We start from the raw sequence: 19,804 nt of genomic DNA, 5'->3' as shown, positions 1-19,804 counted from the left end.
TGGGGAACCGAACGACATTTATGTTCTGGAGAAGGTATAAAATATTGGTGAAGAATCCAGCTACGAACTGGTCCGCTTGGTACAATTTTGTGATACTCAGAAGAGACAATATAGCCATATTACCATAATACTGTTTATATAATAGCCTCAGCTATGGGACTTGCATCTAAATGGTTGTATAAAATGTATTAATAAGGATAAAGCTATTTGTAATACGTTGAGATGCTATGTACTGATGTTAATGTGATAGAATGTATTTCTGTTCAAAGCTTAAATCAGTCATCGGCACGCCCCCCAGGGACACAGACAGGACCAGGCGTCATGTGACAAGCCTGTTCTATGTTCACATATAAAACCCCCACCCTGATTTACTTTCTTCAGACCAGGCCTCCACTCCATGACGAGTTGGCCAATAGATTTGACCATCCAATTCCTCTACTGAAAGTTAACTACACCACGTGGTTAACTTTTAGACTATCGATAGTCTAAAGAATAAGGACAAGTCTTTGATATTAATTATTAGTCTGCAGCTAAGTAAATGATATCATTGAACGCAAAGACCGACGAAACATCCATTCTATAACGACATTAATGAATATCGCTTTGAAAGACTCCTTCTAACGAAGAGAGAGAGAGAGAGAGAAAACTCTCCAACAGAACGACTCTCCAACAAGTATCCCGACGACACACTGAGCGTAAATATATATTGATTGCAATTGTTCCCGAATGAGTGAGCGTTCATGTGCAAAGGATTAGCATATCAATTGTTAATATTAATGAACTCTGTGTGCCTCCTCAGCTGCCCTTTATGACCCTTTGTTTAACAAGACACCAGCCATGCCTGTTTAGCCCACTAGGGCACATTACTCTACCAATTCTTTGTGACGATAATTACTGTTTGTATGCTTTCTGTGAATTACTTAGTTTAGTAAATAAATGATTTTAAGACAATTGATGTATGGATGACTTTAGTAAAGGCTGGATTCGTGCAGATACAACAATTTACGACGTTTGGAATGAGACTGGACGCGAGGTAAAATACACCATTTAAACCAGAAGATAATCGGCCTATACTATAATATATAATGTTATAATATAGGAAAGTTATATTAGGAAAATTATAACTTTGTAATCTGAATATTTTCCTTGGTGCCCCGATCTCCTAGTTAATTACAATTAAACAATTAATCAGTTTAATCGCGTGATAATAATTGCAGGGAGTTAATTGATAAACATGTCTTCAGTTTAATGGTGCCCCAAAGACACGACACTTCCCACGAGCCAGGTTGTGACAAAACCTAACACTCCTTGTTATGTTTAATAAATATATCGTGTGGCAGGCTTACAATGATGGCAAAAAACAACATTTGAGAGTCAGCTGACCCTGGTGCTAGAGAAGGAACGCAGCTGGAGGTTAAACGTTTGAAGGGGTACGGGACTTTAAAAAGTTTGGGACCCACTGCTACATTTTTACATTTTAGTCATTTAGCAGACGCTCTTATCCAGAGCAACTTACAGTAGTGAATACATACATTTGATACATTTTTTTTTCTTCCGTACTGGTCCCCCGTGGGAATCGAACCCACAACCCTGGCATTGCAAACACCATGCTCTACCAACTGAGCCACATGGGACCAGAGTAATGGAATGGAAAACAGTTTGAAATGCTTTATTGTCATAAGTGTTTCTCACTATGATCAGGAGGTTATCCACAGACACACTAGGAGTAATTTATGAGAATAATAATGAAATAATTACAGGGAGTTATTTTGATAAACATGTCTTCAGTTTAATGGTGCCCCAAAGACATGACATTGGTAATACACTAAACTGAACGGAAGTGAGAGTAACTGAATCTATGGACATAAAAAGATCACTCTATCTGAGCACAACATCTGAGCCACAGCACTCAGAGATTCTAGGTAATCTACAAGATAATGCTGTTGTTAATGTGTGCTGCTGTAGCTGTTATGTATGCAGCCAAACACTGAGGAAAGTATCTCTGAGTGTGAGCTAAGGTTAAGCTGGTGGTAAAAGATGTATTCATTCATCACACATTAATTTTTGTCATTCACCCATATCCCGCCAGGCTCATTTCCATGTAGAGAAAACAATCTTAATTTGTGCATGATGAGCATTAATATCAAATCAAATCAAATTGTACTGGTCATATGTGCCGAATACAACAGGTGTTGACCTTACAGTGAAATGCTTACTTACGAGCCCCTAACCAACAATGCACTTTAAAAAAAATACAGATAAGAATAAGAAATAAAAGTAACAAGTAATTAAAGAGCAGCAATAGAATAACAATAGCGAGACTATATACAGGGGGGTACCGTTACAATGTGCGGGGACACCAGTTAGTTGAGGTGGCACCGGTTAGTTGAGAGAGGAAAGGTGAAGGCCAGGAAGGAGTCTGTGGGTATGGGAGGAGGCAGAATCCTGCACCCTGATTGAGACAAATAAATGAAGTTGTGAAACCCCCCTGAGGTCCGATGGACAAAACGTTTAATACCGTCAAGGGCAAAACACAGCGACAAGGCAGGGTGCACAGAAGAAAAGGGAGGAGGAAAATGCTCCAAACTCCAAAATAGACAAGGGCGCAGCCCGGCAACCCTAATGCCTATACAATACGTAGTGTAATCTAATAATCATAAAATCTGCTAACTAAAGTAACGTCACACGAAACAATCCCGCACAAATCCCAAACAACAACAGCCAAACTAAATACCCCCCCACTAATGACAAACAAGGAACAGGTGCAAACTAAAACAGACGTAACCAACAGACACTGAAACATGGATCGGTGGCAGCTAGTAGGCCGGCGACGACGATCGCCGAGCGCCGCCCGACCGGGGAGAGGCACCACCTTCTGTGGACGTTGTGACAGATGAGAACATTTTTAAGAAAAAGCAGCTTTTCTGTGTTTAAATGGTGTGGGCGTACCCCAACAACAGAATGTTTGCTCATTACAGATATCCATGTGAGTAAACCACTGATTGGCCAGCTCAGCCAATGAGCCAACATGGTTTTTGAATGATTTTTTCTCCAATTTATGCTTTGGCCACAAATATGAGTATAAGACAAGTCAACGACATTTGGATATGAGTTAACGGAATATGAACTTTTAAAAGTGAGATTTTCCCTGCAGAATTATTTTTATGTACAATTAGCAGTCACTTCAAAATTTTGTCTGCCCAATCCCCTCTCAGGCCTCTCAACCCGCAGTGTTGATGCTGGGATTGTCAAGAACAGAGATCGATATCTGTTCTCCCTTGCGGCATGGTGCTGCCGCTGTGGCAGTGCCCTCTGCCACCTCCTTGCCCTCTGTGCCCTCCGGTGCCTTGTGTAGACCACTACTCCTGTTACAGTACTACCGGGCAAAGGGGTGATTTAGCAAACCTTGTTTACAGTGGACCTAAAGTCATCTGGAAGCAGGGGAGAGAAACCTCATCGGTCCACATCCATTCTCTACAGAAAGCAGTGCTCACTGTATTTATCATTAGCTTGAATAAGTAACCGGCTCCAGGGGCTGATATTCTATTCCCTTACAGTCCTCCCCCTCCACTCAATAATAATTCAATTATTGAATGCCAGTCGAACAGAGAACAATGAGACACACACACACACACACAATACCAGACATTGCAACGTAATTGCCGAAGGAGTTTTCTGCTCATTTGGAAAATTATGGGCTATAGCTTCAGGGTAAATGATGACAATTAATGTCAGTTAAGCATGCCATAAAAGGGCGTTTAAGCATTAGTCAAACGTTTGGAATAAAGATTCCTTTTTACTAACCCCTCCTCCCACAACCTTTTGATCTCATCTGCATTTAATCGTGCAAATGCTCAATTTTAAATCACCACACTTACATATTCATCATGCAAATCATTTTATTGAAATGAATAGGCCTATTCAGTATAGGCGTTTCATATGAACCTAGATTGGCATAGAGAGAGAAATTCAAACAGCCAACCTCAGTTGAACCTACAGAAACAATCACAGGCTGGTGCTCAGTAACTGGACAGAGCAATGTGCTTACTGTGGGTATGGGAAGGGTAAATAAGGCATGGGTATTCCACAGGGCTTGTATATATAGTAGAGCCTCTGATGCATTAGGCATTGTAAAGGCATTTTCCTGGAGTTGACTATTAATAACGTCCTCGCGGACGTTGATTATAATGAATGAAAATTGTCTTGGCAAGGATTGATTTCAGGGTCTTCATTTCTCCATCGTAGCAGCTTGTCCAAGCTATGATACAGATGGATAAAGTATTTAGGTTTCTGTTGCAACTGCTGAAAATCCATTGCATTCCATTTACAAAGCAGACAAAGGTGACTCGGTTAATTTGACCATGAAAGACCATCTTTAGTTGTCAGCGAAAGTAAATGTCCAAAGGCAACAGAGCATTGGTTATGAGAACTGACAAATAATTGAATTATCCAAGCTCACATTTAAATGTCATTGTGCTTCTACTGCACTGCAATGCTGTACTCAAATGATTATTTGAGCGAATACCAGTTTATGAGTTTTGAAATAAAAGTCAGTTCCTTCACTGTAAATATAGAAAGTCTCAAAACCCCATGATTGTGTAATGAAGCCATGAAAAGTAGTTCACCTAAACTGGTGTTTGAATGTAATCCCAATGTTAGTGTTTCAATACGCAGCATGTGTTTTGAAACATACATTAAGTACTCTGAAACAACCAAAGTGGTTCTTCGACCTAAATATTGGTGATTTTAAGAGAGCATTATTCCTTATACAATCAATGGTTTAGAAATGCAAATGGTTCATAGCCTAAATATTGATTGAGGATTAGGACCAATGGAGAATATTTGTTGTGGAATTCCACCTTTATTCTTTCAATGCTTTATTTAGTCAGATTAGAAACAAGAGGGGCAGTAAAATGATACATTTCTATGGGAATATACCCACTCAGAAATCATCATCAGCCAGATGTGGAGGTCCTGGGCAGGCGTGGTTACACGTGGTCTGCGTTTGTGAAGCCGGTTGGACGTACTGCCAAATTCTCTAAAATGACATTGGAGGTGGCTTATGGTAGAGAAATTTACAGTGCCAGTCAAAAGTTTGGACACACCTACTCATTCCAGGATTTTTCTTTATTTTTACTGTGTTCTACATTGTAGAATAATAGTGAAGACATCAACTATGAAATAACACATATGGAATCATGTAGTAACCAAAAAAGTGTTAAACAAATAAATATATTTTATATTTGAGATTCTTCAAATTAGCCACCCTTTGCCTCGATGACAGCTTTGCACACTCTTGGAATTCTCTCAACCAGCTTCATGAGGTAGGCACGTAGAATCCATTTCAATTAACAGGTGTGCCTTGTTAAAAGTTAATTTACGGAATTTATTTTCTTCTTAATGCATTTGCGCCAATAAGTTGTGTTGTGACAAGGTGGGGGTGGTATACAGAAGACAGCTCTATTTGGCAAAAGACCAAGTCCATATTATGGCAAGAACAGCTCAATTAAGCAAAGAGAAAAGATAGTCCGTCATTACTTTAAGACATGAAGGTCAGTCAATCCGTAAAAGTTCAAGAACTTTTAAAGTTTCTTCAAGTACAGTCGCAAAAGAGCTATGATGAAACCATCACAGGAAAGGAAGACCCAGAGTTACCTCTGCTGCAGAGGATAAGTTAATTATTCAAATTGCAGCCCAAATAACTGCTTCACAGAGTAGAAGTAACAGATATCAACATCAGCTGTTCAGAGGACACTGCGTGAATCAGTCATTCATTGTCGAATTGCTGCAAAGAAACCACTACTCAAGGACACCAAAAAGAAGAAGAGACTTGCTTGGGCCAAGAAACACGAGCAATGGGCATTAGATCTGTCCTTTGGTCTGAGTCCAAATTTGAGATTTTCAGTTCCAACCGGTGTGTCTTTGTGAGACACAGAATAGGTGAACGGATGACCTCCGCATGTGTGGTTCCCACCGTGAAGCATGGAGGAGGTGGTGTGGCGGTGCTTTGCTGGTCACACTGTCTGATTTATTTAGAATTCTAGGCACACTTAACCAGCATGGCTACCACAGCATTCTGCAGTAATATGCCATCCCATCTGGTTTGGGCTTAGTGGGCCTATCATCTGTTTTTCAACAGGACACTGACCCAACACAACTCCAGGCTGTGTAAGGGCTATTTGACCAAGAAGGAGAGTAATGGAGTGCTGCATAAGATGACCTGGCCTCCACAATCACCCGACCTCAACCCAATTGAGATGGTTTGGGATGAGTTGGACCACAGAGTGAAGGAAAAGCAGCCAACAAATGCTCAGCATATGTGGGAACTCCTACAAGACTGTTGGAAAAGCATTCCAGGTGAAGCCGGTTGAGAGAATGCCAAGCTGCCATCAAGGCAAAGGGTGGCTACTTTGAAGAATCTAATAAATACTTTGATTTGTTTAACACTTTTTTGGTTACTACATGATTCCATGTTTTTTTTCATAGTTTTGATGTCTTCACTATTATTCCACAATGTAAAAATAATGAAAAAATTACCTCAGAAAAAAAATGGAGACCTCCACAAGTCTGGTTCATCCTTGGGAGCAATTTCCAAACACCTGAAGTTACCACATTCAACCACACAGCCACACTGTAAGAAATTATTCTGGGGTGTACTGAAATTCACAAAAAAAAAATCAACAACTAATTTATAGGGTATAAAAGTCAAGTAAACAAGTGTAAATGTATAAGTTTAATTGGATATTTATTTCATTCAAGTTCGCAAACATTAGCTAGGACCTACTAGTAGACTAGTTCTGTTGTGATAATAACGTTAGCTAGATCTACTAGTAGGCTAGTTCTGTTGTGATAATAACGTTAGCTAGACCTACTAGTAGGGTAGTTCTGTTGTGATAATAACATTAGCTAGACCTACTAGTAGGCTAGTTCTGTTGTGATAATAATGTTAGCTAGACCTACTAGTAGGCTAGTTCTGTTGTGATAATAACATTAGCTAGACCTACTAGTAGGCTAGTTCTGTTGTGATAATAACATTAGCTAGACCTACTAGTAGACTAGTTCTGTTGTGATAATAATGTTAGCTAGACCTACTAGTAGGCTAGTTCTGTTGTGATAATAATGTTAGCTAGACCTACTAGTAGGCTAGTTCTGTTGTGATAATAATGTTAGCTAGACCTACTAGTAGGCTAGTTCTGTTGTGATAATAATGTTAGCTAGACCTACTAGTAGGCTAGTTCTGTTGTGATAATAACGTTAGTTGTGTTGTGTCAGAGCTAAAGGGAAACTAGACAATATTTGGTGTGTTTTTCCAGTCTCCCTGCAGAATTATGAGTGATAAAAGGGTGTTTCAGACATAATTCTGAGTGATGAGTGGGGGTTTCAGACAGAATACATTTTCGTGCCAGTAGAGTTGAAGTCATTGGCTGATTGGTCCTGCTGTCTAATCTATAAATGAAGAGAGTCATGTTTTGTTGCAATTATTGTGGCCTTGGTGTTTCGCCGATTGCAAAATCACGCAAGTAGATATGGTTGTCCTTGTTCAACAGAGCTATTGTTCTTGTCTCAACGATGTTCGTATCTGCCAGGACATTGCAGGATATCTAGGTTGACAAATTTCCACAGGCTTTGTAAAGACTACAGCCAGACGGGAGTCATACTTCCTTGTAACCACCCTCGAAGGCAGGCTGCTCAAAACGGGGGCGGTACTAGTTTACAGGTTTACTGTCTATCCGAGCCTGCTAAATAATTAGCTGCAATGGCTGATTCTGCCGATTCCTCTTTTCAAGAAGAGCTGGACGACAAAACAATTTTAGATGTTCTTCTACAAAGGAACATACAGCCCTATTTATTTGAGCTGGAATACACTGAAGAGGAGTTGAGATGGCAAGAAAAATAATTATGAGACCAGCAAGCAGCGGCAGCCTAGACCAGCTGGACCAGGACTCAAGAGGGTAAATTACAAATGAGACCAATATAATATATCTTTTAACCGAGGCAGTGTTGTTCAGTATAGTACAATTTGGTGATCAATTCGGCCATAACGGGGATTGCTAGAATGACTACAAGCCAAGCTAGCTAAGTTTAGCTAGCTAGCTAGCTGTGTTGTTTGCTTTACATAAAATGTACTGTAGTCTAACGTTATAGCTAGCTAGCTAACTAGCCTCAGTGCCTCATTATGAGCAAAACTGGATAAATGTTTTGATGATGGCAGAGATTAAAGGAATTACTTTGGCTTGATTATATTGGTATTGGAATAACTATACCTGTGTGTTGTATCTAGCTAACGTGTGTCTGTGAGATGTCTCATATTCCACACCGTGCTTCTACTGAAGGAATACAGACGGTAACTTTACACAACGATTGCCCATGAATGTGTAATGGCGTTTTCGTCTTTCTCTCACAAACATTACCGCTTGGATACAAAGAAGTTAATGAATCTCAAGATGAGATATGAATGGTCCGAAACACACCATATGCAAGTATTCTCTTTGTAGAACTGTAGTATTTATTATAGGCGTTAGTAGTATATTTCTACTGTGTATATGTCATATAGTAAATTACAGTAGCTCTTCCTGCATACTCACCTTGAGCAAATAAACTTAGAATGGGGCCTCCCGAGTGGAGCAGCGGTCTAAGGCACTTCATCGCAGTGCTAGAGGCATCACTACAGACCTGGGTCCAATCCCGGGCTGTGTCACAACCGGCCATGATTGGGAGACCCATAGGGCGGTGCATAATTGGCCCAGCGTCGTCCGGGTTAGAAGAGGGTTTGGCCAAGGGGGCTTTACTTGGCTCATTGCATTCTAGCAACTCCTTGTGGCAGGCCGGGCGCCTGTAGGCTGACTTCGTTGGTCAGTTGAACGGTGTTTCCTCTGACACATTGGTTCAGGGTTAAGCAGACGGGTTTTAAGAAGGGGGGGTTAGGCAGGTCATGTTTCTGAGGACGCATAACTCGACCTTCACCTCCCGAGTCCATTGGGGAGTTGCAGCGATGAGATAGCATCGAAATTGTGGAGAAAAAGGGGGTAAAATACAATAAAATAAGTTTTTTTAATACAAGCCAGGTCTACTTATTTGCTATATTGACAGACTAATGTTTACTTGCCAAGAAATTGTTTTTAATGATATACCAACTCCCTGCATCCTTTGTTTCAGCAGTAAGTTACATTTTATGAATATGACAATGAATTGATAAAGAAGTTAAGTAAACACTTTAAATGTTTCTGATGCAAATGGAATAATTTAGTCTCTTGTCAGTACACTTGTAAAACATATTACAATGCATTCGGAAAAGTATTCAGACCCCTTGAATTCTTCCACATTTTGTTACGTTACAGCCTTATTCTAAAATGGACCAAAAAAAATATCCCCTTATCAATCTACACACAATACCCCATAATGACAAAGCAAAAATGGGTTTTTAAAATGTGAAATATTACATTTACATAAGTATTCAGACCCTTTACTCAGGACTTAGTTTTACGTGCCTTTGGCAGCGATTACAGCCTTACAGTATGATACTACAAGCTTGGCACACATGTATTTGGGGAGTTTCTCCCATTCTTCTCTGCAGATCCCTTCAAGCTCTGTCAGGTTGGATAGGGAGCATCGCTGCACAGCTATTTTCAGGTCTCTCCAGAGATGTTCGATCGGGCCAAGTCCGGGCTCTGGCTGGGCTACTCAAAGACATTCAGAGGCTTGTCCCGAAGCCACTTCTGCGTTGTCTTGGCTGTGTGCTTAAGGTGGATGTCAAGTTGGAAGGTGAACCTTCTCCCCAGTCTGGGGTCCCGAGCACTTTGGAGCAGGTTTTCATCAAAGATCTCTCTGTACTTTGCTCCGTTCATCTTTCCCTCGATCCTGACTAGTCTTCCAGTCCCTGCCGCTGATAAACATCCCCACAGCATGAAGCTGCCACCACGCTTCACCATAGGGATGGTGCCAGGTTTCTTCCAGATGTGACGTTTGGCATTCAGGCCAAAAAGTTCAGTCTTGGTTTCATCAGACCAGAGAATCTTGTTTCTCATTGTCAGAGTCCTTTATGTGCCTTTTGGCAAACTCCAAGCGGGCTGTCATGTGCTTTTTAATGAGAAGTTGCTTCCGTCTGGCCACTCTACCATAAAGGTCTGATTGGTGGAGTGCTGTGGAGATGGTTGTCCTTCCGGAAGGTTCTCCCATCTCCACAGAGGAACTCTGGAGCTCTGTCAGAGTGACCATCGGGTTCTTGGTCAACTCCCTTACTTTGGCCCTTCCCGATTGCTCAATTTGTTCGGGCAGCCAGCTCTCGGAAGAGTCTTCGTGGTTCCAAACTACTTCCATTTAAGAATGATGGAAGCTACTGTGTTCTTGGGGACCTTGAATGCTGCAGACATTTTTTGGTACCCTTCCCCAGATCTGTGCATCGACACAATCCCGTCTCAGTGCATAACGGACAATTCCTTCCACCTCATGGCTTGGTTTTTGCTCTGACATGCGCTATCAACTGTGGGAGCTAATATAGACAGGTGTGTGCCTTTCCAAATCATGTTCAATCAATTTAATTTACCACAGGTGGACTCCAAGTTGTAGAAACATCTCAAAGATTATCAGTGGAAACAGGATACACCTGAGCTCAATTTCGAGTCTCATAGCAAAGGGTCTGAATACATATGTAAATAAGGTGTTTCTGTTTTTTATTTTTTATAAATGTGCAAAAATTCAAAGAACTGTTTTAATTTTGTCATTATGAGGTATTGTGTGTAGATTGATGAGGGAAACAAATATTTAATCCATATTAGAATAAGACTGATATGTAACAAAATGTGGAAAAAGTCGTGGGGTCTGAATATTTTTCGAGTGCACTGTGTATAAATTATATACATATGTACAACAGCTAAGAATATCTAGAATACTACGCATTCTGTATTATACTACCACATCAGTCTAACTGAATGTGGATGTTGTGTTGATTGAATGTTCCAGGCAAGTTCCAGAATGTTCTTCAGCTAGTGAACCTCTTTTTGTGTTGGGTAATGGCAGCTGATTTAGCAAGCTGTGGTGATGTTGGCAGGGATGTTGTGTTTGAGGGGCTGTGACTCTGGCTCCTTGTAGACAACCATCTGGTCCTTTCTGCAATCCACAGCCAGGTTGACAAACAATTCCTACACTTTCTTCACCATTCAATCCTTCCACCTATTGCAGAAGATTTGTCTGTGCTGCAAGTCTCCTGGAAAGACATGAAAACTGCTTTTGAGGATGTGTAACCGTACAATAAACCATGTTTGTGACTGCGAGTGATTTCCATTTTTCTAACGGTTTTCAATTGTTATTTTTCACTGCTCATCTCTCTGTCTGTCCTGTGCAACAATTTATCAAAACCGGCCAAAAGTTCCCAACCAGGGGTACTAGGACCACTGGAGGTACTTGAGAAGACTCATGAGACCTTAAGCCCAGTGGCGATTTTAGGATGTAAATCTTGATGGGGGGGAGTGGGATGCATGCCAGCAAAGCCACTACACTACACAACACGACACTAAACAATACATTAATTGCACTATAATGGTGACAAACGGTGCCCACAAACTGTTAGTGCCTACATAAAGCTGTCCCAACACCTTACCTCTGCTACACCTGGCTATCAGCGAGCCTTGTCTGGCAGCGAAACATTTCATGCAGCCTCATTTGCTGTCTTTAAAAAAAAAACATAGCTTATATGGCTGACTTGCTTAAACAAATGTGGTTTCTAATGACAATTGAGATGTACAAACTGTGGCATAAGCGGACGACAAGTGGATAAGAGGCAATCCGTAATTTCGATTAAGACATTAATGAGCGAGCGACGACAGATGTAGTCAATATAATTATTTGTTCTGCACTTTATAAATGTACTGCTACAGAATTCCGAACATGGGCTGTTCTTGCAATGTACTCCCTGTACACCAAGTCAGAACCGTAAGATAAATAAAGGGGGCATATAAGCAGACAATGAAAACTCTTATAATATTCGATGATTACATTTCTCTAAAACAGGTTATATGCTACATGTACACCACCAAGTCAGAACAGTAGGTGAAATTAAGAGGTGAAAATAGATCAAATTATTAGGGTAAGGTACATTGAACGCCGTTTGGGTCTTTGCATGTCAAAAAAGATACACTTCAAATAACACTATTTGACGCGTTAAATAATATTTTAATTTGACACGTCAAAGAACACAATTATATTATAGAATGTTGTGAGTGCTGAATTTGCACGTGCAAGCCAAGCGCCACCACTACTATCAGTAACACTGTCAAAGCTGTACAAAAAAAATTCTGCAAACAAGCACACACCGACCACGAACGATGTGTTTACAATACGGCGTTGGTGAAAATAGACCAAATTATTAGGGTAAGGCACATGGGCTACTAACAGCTTACTACACAACATACACTTAGTATTACTTTCTTAGCTACAGTATACATATCTCCCTTGCATATTACATATTTTATGCAGCAGCATAAATGTTACAAGACATTTTTGGACTCACCGGGTGCTGTGCTCACTTAAACAGGAAGGTGGCGCGGCAGTCCTTTGTGGGCAAATTTTGTCATCAAACTTTGTCATCAAAGTCTGGCATTCTCTGGATTTGTGTTGGAAACTCGGGGAAAAAAACCACACAGCCACTCCACTGAATAGCAGACTAGTAATTCCTCTTCATTATTTCTCTTCATATTACAAGGATTAAAAAGGATATTCCAGTAGATTGTCGACTTGATTCATGATGATGACTGCTAGCTAAGATCAGTCCAATCAAAGCTACTGTACATATGACGTGATTTGACGTGATTTCATCTGTGGCCAATGACCTTGAGCCTTCTTGGAAGGGCTCTTCTAATGTAATTCTATGGCAGGACCCAAAGGGTTTAAATGTTAGATGACTACCCTAACTAAGGACTTAGACTTGGCCTGTGACGTAGTGTCCACGTGAGTGACAGAACAGTGAGCCAATAGGAGCAATGCTCCTATTTTCTGCTGGCTTGCCCCACCACCACCACAGAAAGCACTGAGCTTTTTTTGGGCTATTATTGTTTGCAAGTTAGTACACAACTCTAGTCTAGGCTGTAAACTACAGTGGCATGTCATTTGAATAACCGTTCAAAAGCCTGGCATTTTGAATGCACAATAATTTTTTTAATAACTGCATCTAGCCTGCCTGATTAGGCAACCATTTGGGTCAGTTATGTGGATTTTTCTCAGCAGTTTAGCTTACAAGGTCCAGGCACATTAGCAGTAATATGGTGTATTGTGTCAGAATGTATTGCCTAACAGAAACATGCTAATGCATAGATTTCTAGTGGTGCGCATATGAATTATGATAATGTGTGAGCATGGAGGAAGTTGTATCCATAGTCCTTGGCTTCCATGTTTTTAAAGCGTTCGAAAATGAGGGAGCCCTTGGTCTAGTGGTCAGGCACCTGGCTTAAACACATGTCCCCCGTCACCGAAGACGGTGTTAAATTCCCCCCTTCAATCTGTTTCTCCCACCTATCTGTATCCCCTCTGTCATTTCATAAGGGGGAGGAGTTGCAATCTACTGCAGAGATAGCCTGCAAAGTTCTGTGATACTTTCCAGGTCTATACCCAAACAGTTCGAACTTCTAATTTAAAAAAATTAATCTCTCCAGAAATAAGTCTCTCACTGTTGCCGCCTGTTACCGACCGCCCTCCGCTCCCAGCTGTGCCCTGGACACCATATGCGAATTGATCTTTCCCCATCTAGCTTCAGAGTTCGTTCTGTTAGGTGACCTAAACTGGGATATGCTTAACATCCCGGCAGTCCTACAATCTAAGCTAGATGCCCTCAATCTCACACAAATCATCAAGGAACCCACCAGGTACAACCCTAAATCCGTAAACATGGGCACCCTCATAAACATTATCCTGACAAACTTGCCCTCCAAATACACCTCTGCTGTTTTCAATCAGGATCTCAGCGATCACTGCCTCATTGCCTGTGTCCGCAATGGGTCCGCGATCAAACGACCACCCCTCATCACTGTCAAACGGTCCCTAAAACACTTCAGACAGCAGGCCTTTCTAATTGACCTGGCCCGGGTATCCTGGAAAGATATTGACCTCATCCCGTCAGTCGAGGATGCCTGGTCATTCCTTAAAAGTAATTTCCTCACCATCTTAGATAAGCATGCCCCTATCAAAAAATGCAGAACTAAGAACAGATATAGCCCTTGGTTCACTGCAGACCTGACTGCCCTTGACCAGCACAAAAACATCCTATGGTGGGTTGCAATAGCATCGAATAGTCCCCGCAATATGCAATTGTTCAGTGAAGTCAGGAATCAATACACGCAGTCAGTCAGGAAAGCAAAGGCTAGCTTTTTCAAGCAGAAATATTACATCCTGTAGCTCTAACTCCAAAAGGTTTTGGGACACTAAAGTCCATGTAGAACAAGAGCACCTCCTCCCAGCTGCCCACTGATAAATCCATAATAATCGAAAATTTCAATAAGAATTTCTCTACGGCTGGCCATGCCTTCCTCCTGGCTACAGCCAACCCCGGCCAGTCGCTCTGGATAAGGGCATCTGCTAAATGCCTAAAATGTAAAATGTTAATCCAGATGGCAGATGTTTTGAAAGAGCTGCAAAACCTGGACCCGTACAAATCAGCTGGGCTATACAATCTGGACCCTCTCTTTCTAAAACTATCCGCCGCCATTGTTGCAACCCATATTACCAGCCTGTTCAACCTCTCTTTCGTATCGTCCGAGATCCCTAAAGATTGGAAAGCTGCCGCGGTCAAATCAAATCAAATTTTATTGGTCACATACACATGGTTAGCAGATGTTAATGCGAGTGTAGCGAAATGCTTGTGCTTCTAGTTCCGACAATGCAGTAATAACCAACGAGTAATCTAACCTAATAATTTCACAACAACTACCTTTAACACACAAGTGTAAAGGAATGAAGAATATGTACATAAAAATATATGAATGAGTGATGGTACAGAATGGCATAGGCAAGATGCAATAGATGGTATTGAGTACAGTATATACATATGAGATGAGTAATGTAGGGTATGTAAACATATAAAAGTGGCATTGTTTAAAGTGGCTAGTGATACATGTATTACATCAAGATGGCAAGATGCAGTAGATGATATAGAGTACAGTATATGCATATGAGATGAGTAATGTAGGGTATGTAAACATTATATGAAGTGGCATTGTTTAAAGTGGCTAGTGATACATTTTTCATCAATTTTTTTATTATTAAAGTGGCTGGAGTTGAGTCAGTATGTTGGCAGCAGCCACTCAATGTTAGTGGTGGCTGTTTAACAGTCTGATGGCCTTGAGATTGAAAAACAGTTCTGTCTCTCGGTCCCTGCTTTGATGCACTTGTACTGACCTCGCCTTCTGGATGATAGCGGGGTGAACAGGCAGTGGCTCGGGTGGTTGTTGTCCTTGATGATGTTTATGGCCTTCCTGTGACATCGGGTGGTGTAGGTGTCCTGGAGGGCAGGTAGTTTGCCACCGGTGATGCGTTGTGCAGACCTCACTACCCTCTGGAAAGCCTTACGGTTGTGGGTGGAGCAGTTGCCATACCAGGCGGTGATACAGCCCGACAGGATGCTCTCGATTGTGCATCTGTAAAAGTTTGTGAGTGCTTTTGGTGACAAGACTAATTTCTTCAGCCTCCTGAGGTTGAAGAGGCGCTGCTGTGCCTTCTTCACCACGCTGTCTGTGTGGGTGGACCATTTCAGTTTGTCCGTGATGTGTACGCCGAGGAACTTAAAACTTACAACCTCTCCACTACTGTCCCATCGATGTGGATAGTGGGGTGCTCCCTCTGCTGTTTCCTGAGGTCCAGGATCATCTCCTTTGTTTTGTTGACGTAGAGTGTGAGGTTATTTTCCTGACACCACACTCCGAGGGCCCTCACCTCCTCCCTGTAGGCCGTCTCGTCGTTGTTGGTAATCAAGCCTACCACTGTAGTGTCGTCTGCAAACTTGATGATTGAGTTGGAGGTGTGCATGGCCACGCAGTCATGGGTGAACAGGGAGTACAGGAGAGGGCTCAGAACGCACCCTTGTGGGGCCCCAGTATTGAGGATCAGCAGGGTGGAGATGTTGTTACCTACCCTCACCACCTGGGGGCGGCCCATCAGGATGTCCAGTACCCAGTTGCACAGGGCGGGGTTGAGACCCAGGGTCTCGAGCTTGATGACGAGTTTGGAGTGTACTATGGTGTTAAATGCTGAGCTGTAGTCGATGAACAGCATTCTCACATAGGTATTCCTCTTGTCCAGATGAGTTAGGGCAGTGTGCAGTGTGGTTGCGATTGCGTCGCCTGTGGACCTATTGGGGAGGTAAGCAAATTGGAGTGGGTCTAGGGTGTCAGGTAGGGTGGAGGTGATATGGTCCTTGACTAGTCTCTCAAAGCACTTCATGATGACGGAAGTGAGTGCTATGGGGCGGTAGTTGTTTAGCTCAGTTACCTTAGCTTTCTTGGGAACAGGAACAATGGTGGCCCTCTTGAAGCATGTGGGAACAGCAGACTGGGATAAGGATTGATTGAATATGTCTGTAAACACACCAGCCAGCTGGTCTGCGCATGCTCTGAGGACGCGGCTGGGGATGCCGTCTGGGCCTGCAGCCTTACGAGGGTTAACACATTTAAATGTTTTACTCACGTCGGCTGGTAGCCCCATATACTACCCACCACTGCGACCTGTACGCTCTCGTTGGTTGGCCTTCGCTTCATAATCGTCGCCAAACCCACTGGCTCCAGGTCATCTACAAGACCCTGCTAGGTAAAGTCCCCCCTTATCTCCGCTCACTGGTCACCATAGCAGCACCCAACTGTAACACGCGCTCCAGCAGGTATATCTCTCTGGTCACCACCAAAGCCAATTCCTCCTTTGGCCGTCTCTCCTTCCAGTTCTCTGCTGCCAATGACTGGAACGAACTACAAAAATCTCTGAAACTGGAAACACTTATCTCCCTCACTAGCTTTAAGCACCAGCTGTCAGAGCAGCTCACAGATCACTGCACCTGTACATAGCCCATCTATAATGTAGCCCAAACAACTACCTCTTCCCCTACTGTATTTATTTATTTGATTTATTTTGCTCCTTTGCACCCCATTATTTATTTCTACTTTGCACTTTCTTCTACTACAAATCTACCATTCCAGTGTTTTACTTGCTATATTGTATTTACTTTGCCACCATGGCCTTTTTTTGCCTTTACCTCCCTTATCTCACCTCATTTGCTCACATTGTATGTAGACTTATTTTTCTACTGTATTATTGACTGTATGTTTGTTTTACTCCATGTGTAACTCTGTGTTGTTGTATGTTGTCGAACTGCTTTGCTTTATCTTGGCCAGGTCGCAATTGTAAATGAGAACTTGTTCTCAACTTGCCTACATGGTTAAATAAAGGTTAAATAAAAAAATTAAAAAAAATAACTGTCTCAATAAATACCCCCAAAATGTCTTTAACCTGTCTCCTCCCCTTCATCTACACTGCTTGAAGTGAATTTAACAAGTGACATCAATAAGGGATCATAGCTTTCACCTGGTCAGCATATGTCATGAGGTGTAATGGTTCATGATGAAAGGATATCAAAACCGTCAGGTAAATTGACGTTCAATGAGGACAGCACCCATTTCCACATTCATGATTGTCAATGGAAGTGACAGGTGCAGAATCCTCAATTCTAGCAGTTCAACCTCCAGTTACTGACAATACCAGCCAAAAACGGTATGAAAATGGCAAATGATCAAGTACATAAAATGTCAAACATTAAGACACCAGACAAAGGGATCTAATTCCACACTAGATAGGATTCAAAACATTAGAATGGTGTTTAGAAGCTTTAGAGAAACAATACCAAAAGAGAAAGTATCTAATTTTGCACTAAACAGGACTCGAAACTTGATTAAGTGATGTTTCAACACAACATGTAATGTTTCAAAACATTTAGGATGATGTGTTTAAATACTGCAGCAAAGTTAAGGTTTCTTCTCCTTCAAGTTGGTGACAGCTCAGTTGCCACTGGTTTTGGTGTTACAAAGCACTTCATTTTAAGTAGTTACATTTAGCTTGTACACTGTTAACAGCACAAGGCTATGATGTTAGTCTATATCAATCCCATCAGCTAATACATGGATTAATGAATTAAAGCCTTATTAGGTAACTCTACCGCTCCATGTTTTTCTCCATTAATGTTGTTTATGAGACTGATATAACCGTTTGGGGCAACCCGGGACAGGACCTAACTCTGAGAGTTGATTTTCACAAATAAACTGGTCCAAAAAAAATCAATGCGGCCCTTCGTTGAATCCCAATGCTCAGTCTCCCCCTTAATATGGTTAAATGGCGATTTTGAGTGTCACCATAGCTACCATAGCATCATTTATTAGTGTAAATCTCCTGTTTTAAGGACAGCAATGGTGCTTTTCACGTTCAAGACCTTTCCATCGGTGTCCAGCCCCAACATATGCATGAACAAAATATTATAATTTTTTTGTTGTACTTTTACCCATTTTTTCTCCCTAATTTTGTGATATCCAATTGCTAGTTATGATCTTGTCTCATCTCTGCAACTCCCCAACGGGGTGAGCGAGGTGAAGGTCGAGACATGCATCCTCCTAAACATGACCGGCGCATCTTCTTAACACACTGCTTAACCCAGAAGCCAGCCTTGAAAACCTTCAAGGAGATTTTAGCTCTGCTTTTAGAAATGCACCGGTGACATATTAATTAATAAACCATTGGCTCAATCATTTAAACCATCAACATAACATCTAGGGTGACTATTTCATTGTCATGATTTATAGATTCAGATAGTCTTACTCTGCCCAAGCTGATCAAAACAACAACTTGGTCAATTGAAAGCTGTATCCATATTCACTGTGTTTACTCTTTACTGTATATATTTAAGTCAGAATCAGTGATGTGTCTTCAGTTTAACTAAACCGGTCGGTCTAGAAGTTGTCGATTAAACTCTGTGGGTCTGGCACCAGTGTGGTAAAATTAAGCAGTGTCAAATCAAATCAAATGTTATTAGTCACATGCGTCGAATACAACAGGTGTAGACCTTACAGTGAAATGCTTACTTACAAGCCCCTAACCAACAATGTAGTGTAAAAAATAGGAATAAGAATAAGAAATAAAAGTAACAAGTAGTTCAAGAGCAGCAGTAAAATAACAATAGCGAGACTATATACAGGGGGGGTACCGGTACAGAGTCAATGTGCGGGGGCACCTGTTAGTCAAGGTAATTGAGGTAATATGTACATGTAAGTAGAGTTATTAAAGTGACTATGCATAGATAATAACAGAGAGTATCATCGCCATAAAAGACGGGGGGGGGGGGGGGGGGGCAATGCAAATAGTCTGGGTAGTAATTTTATTAGATGTTCAGGAGTCTTATGGCTTGGGGGGTGGAAGCTGTTTAGAAGCCTCTTGGACCTAGATTTAGCACTCCGGTACCACTTGCCGTGCGGTAGCAGAGAGAACAGTCTATGACTAGGGTGGCTGGAGTCTTTGAACATTTTTTGGCCTTCCTCTGACACTGCCTGGTACAGAGGTCCTGGATGGCAGGAAGCTTGGCCCCAGTGATATACTGGGCCATACGCACTATCCTCTGTAGTGCCTTCCAGTTAGAGGCCGACCAGTTTCCATACCAGGCAGTGATGCAACCAGTCAGGATGCTCTCAATGGTGCAGCTGTGGAACCTTTTGAGGATCTGAGGATCCATGCCAAATATTTTCAGTCTCCTGAAGGGAGATAGGTTTTGTCGTGCCCTCTTCACGACTGTCTT

The 19,804-nt window shown here is 41.7% G+C and overlaps 1 protein-coding gene across 1 annotated transcript in view; it reads left to right on the top strand.

The window, feature by feature from the left end:
* The window catches only part of LOC115155507 (heparan-sulfate 6-O-sulfotransferase 3-B), a 127,770-nt gene that overhangs the window by 64,467 nt on the left and 43,499 nt on the right, over positions 1–19,804 (top strand). The window lies entirely within an intron of this gene.

Source organism: Salmo trutta, chromosome 20 (genome assembly GCF_901001165.1).
Source record: "Salmo trutta chromosome 20, fSalTru1.1, whole genome shotgun sequence".
Taxonomy (NCBI): domain Eukaryota; kingdom Metazoa; phylum Chordata; class Actinopteri; order Salmoniformes; family Salmonidae; genus Salmo; species Salmo trutta.
Note: the sequence above shows the minus strand (reverse complement) of the source record. Positions and strands in the feature narration are given on the sequence as shown.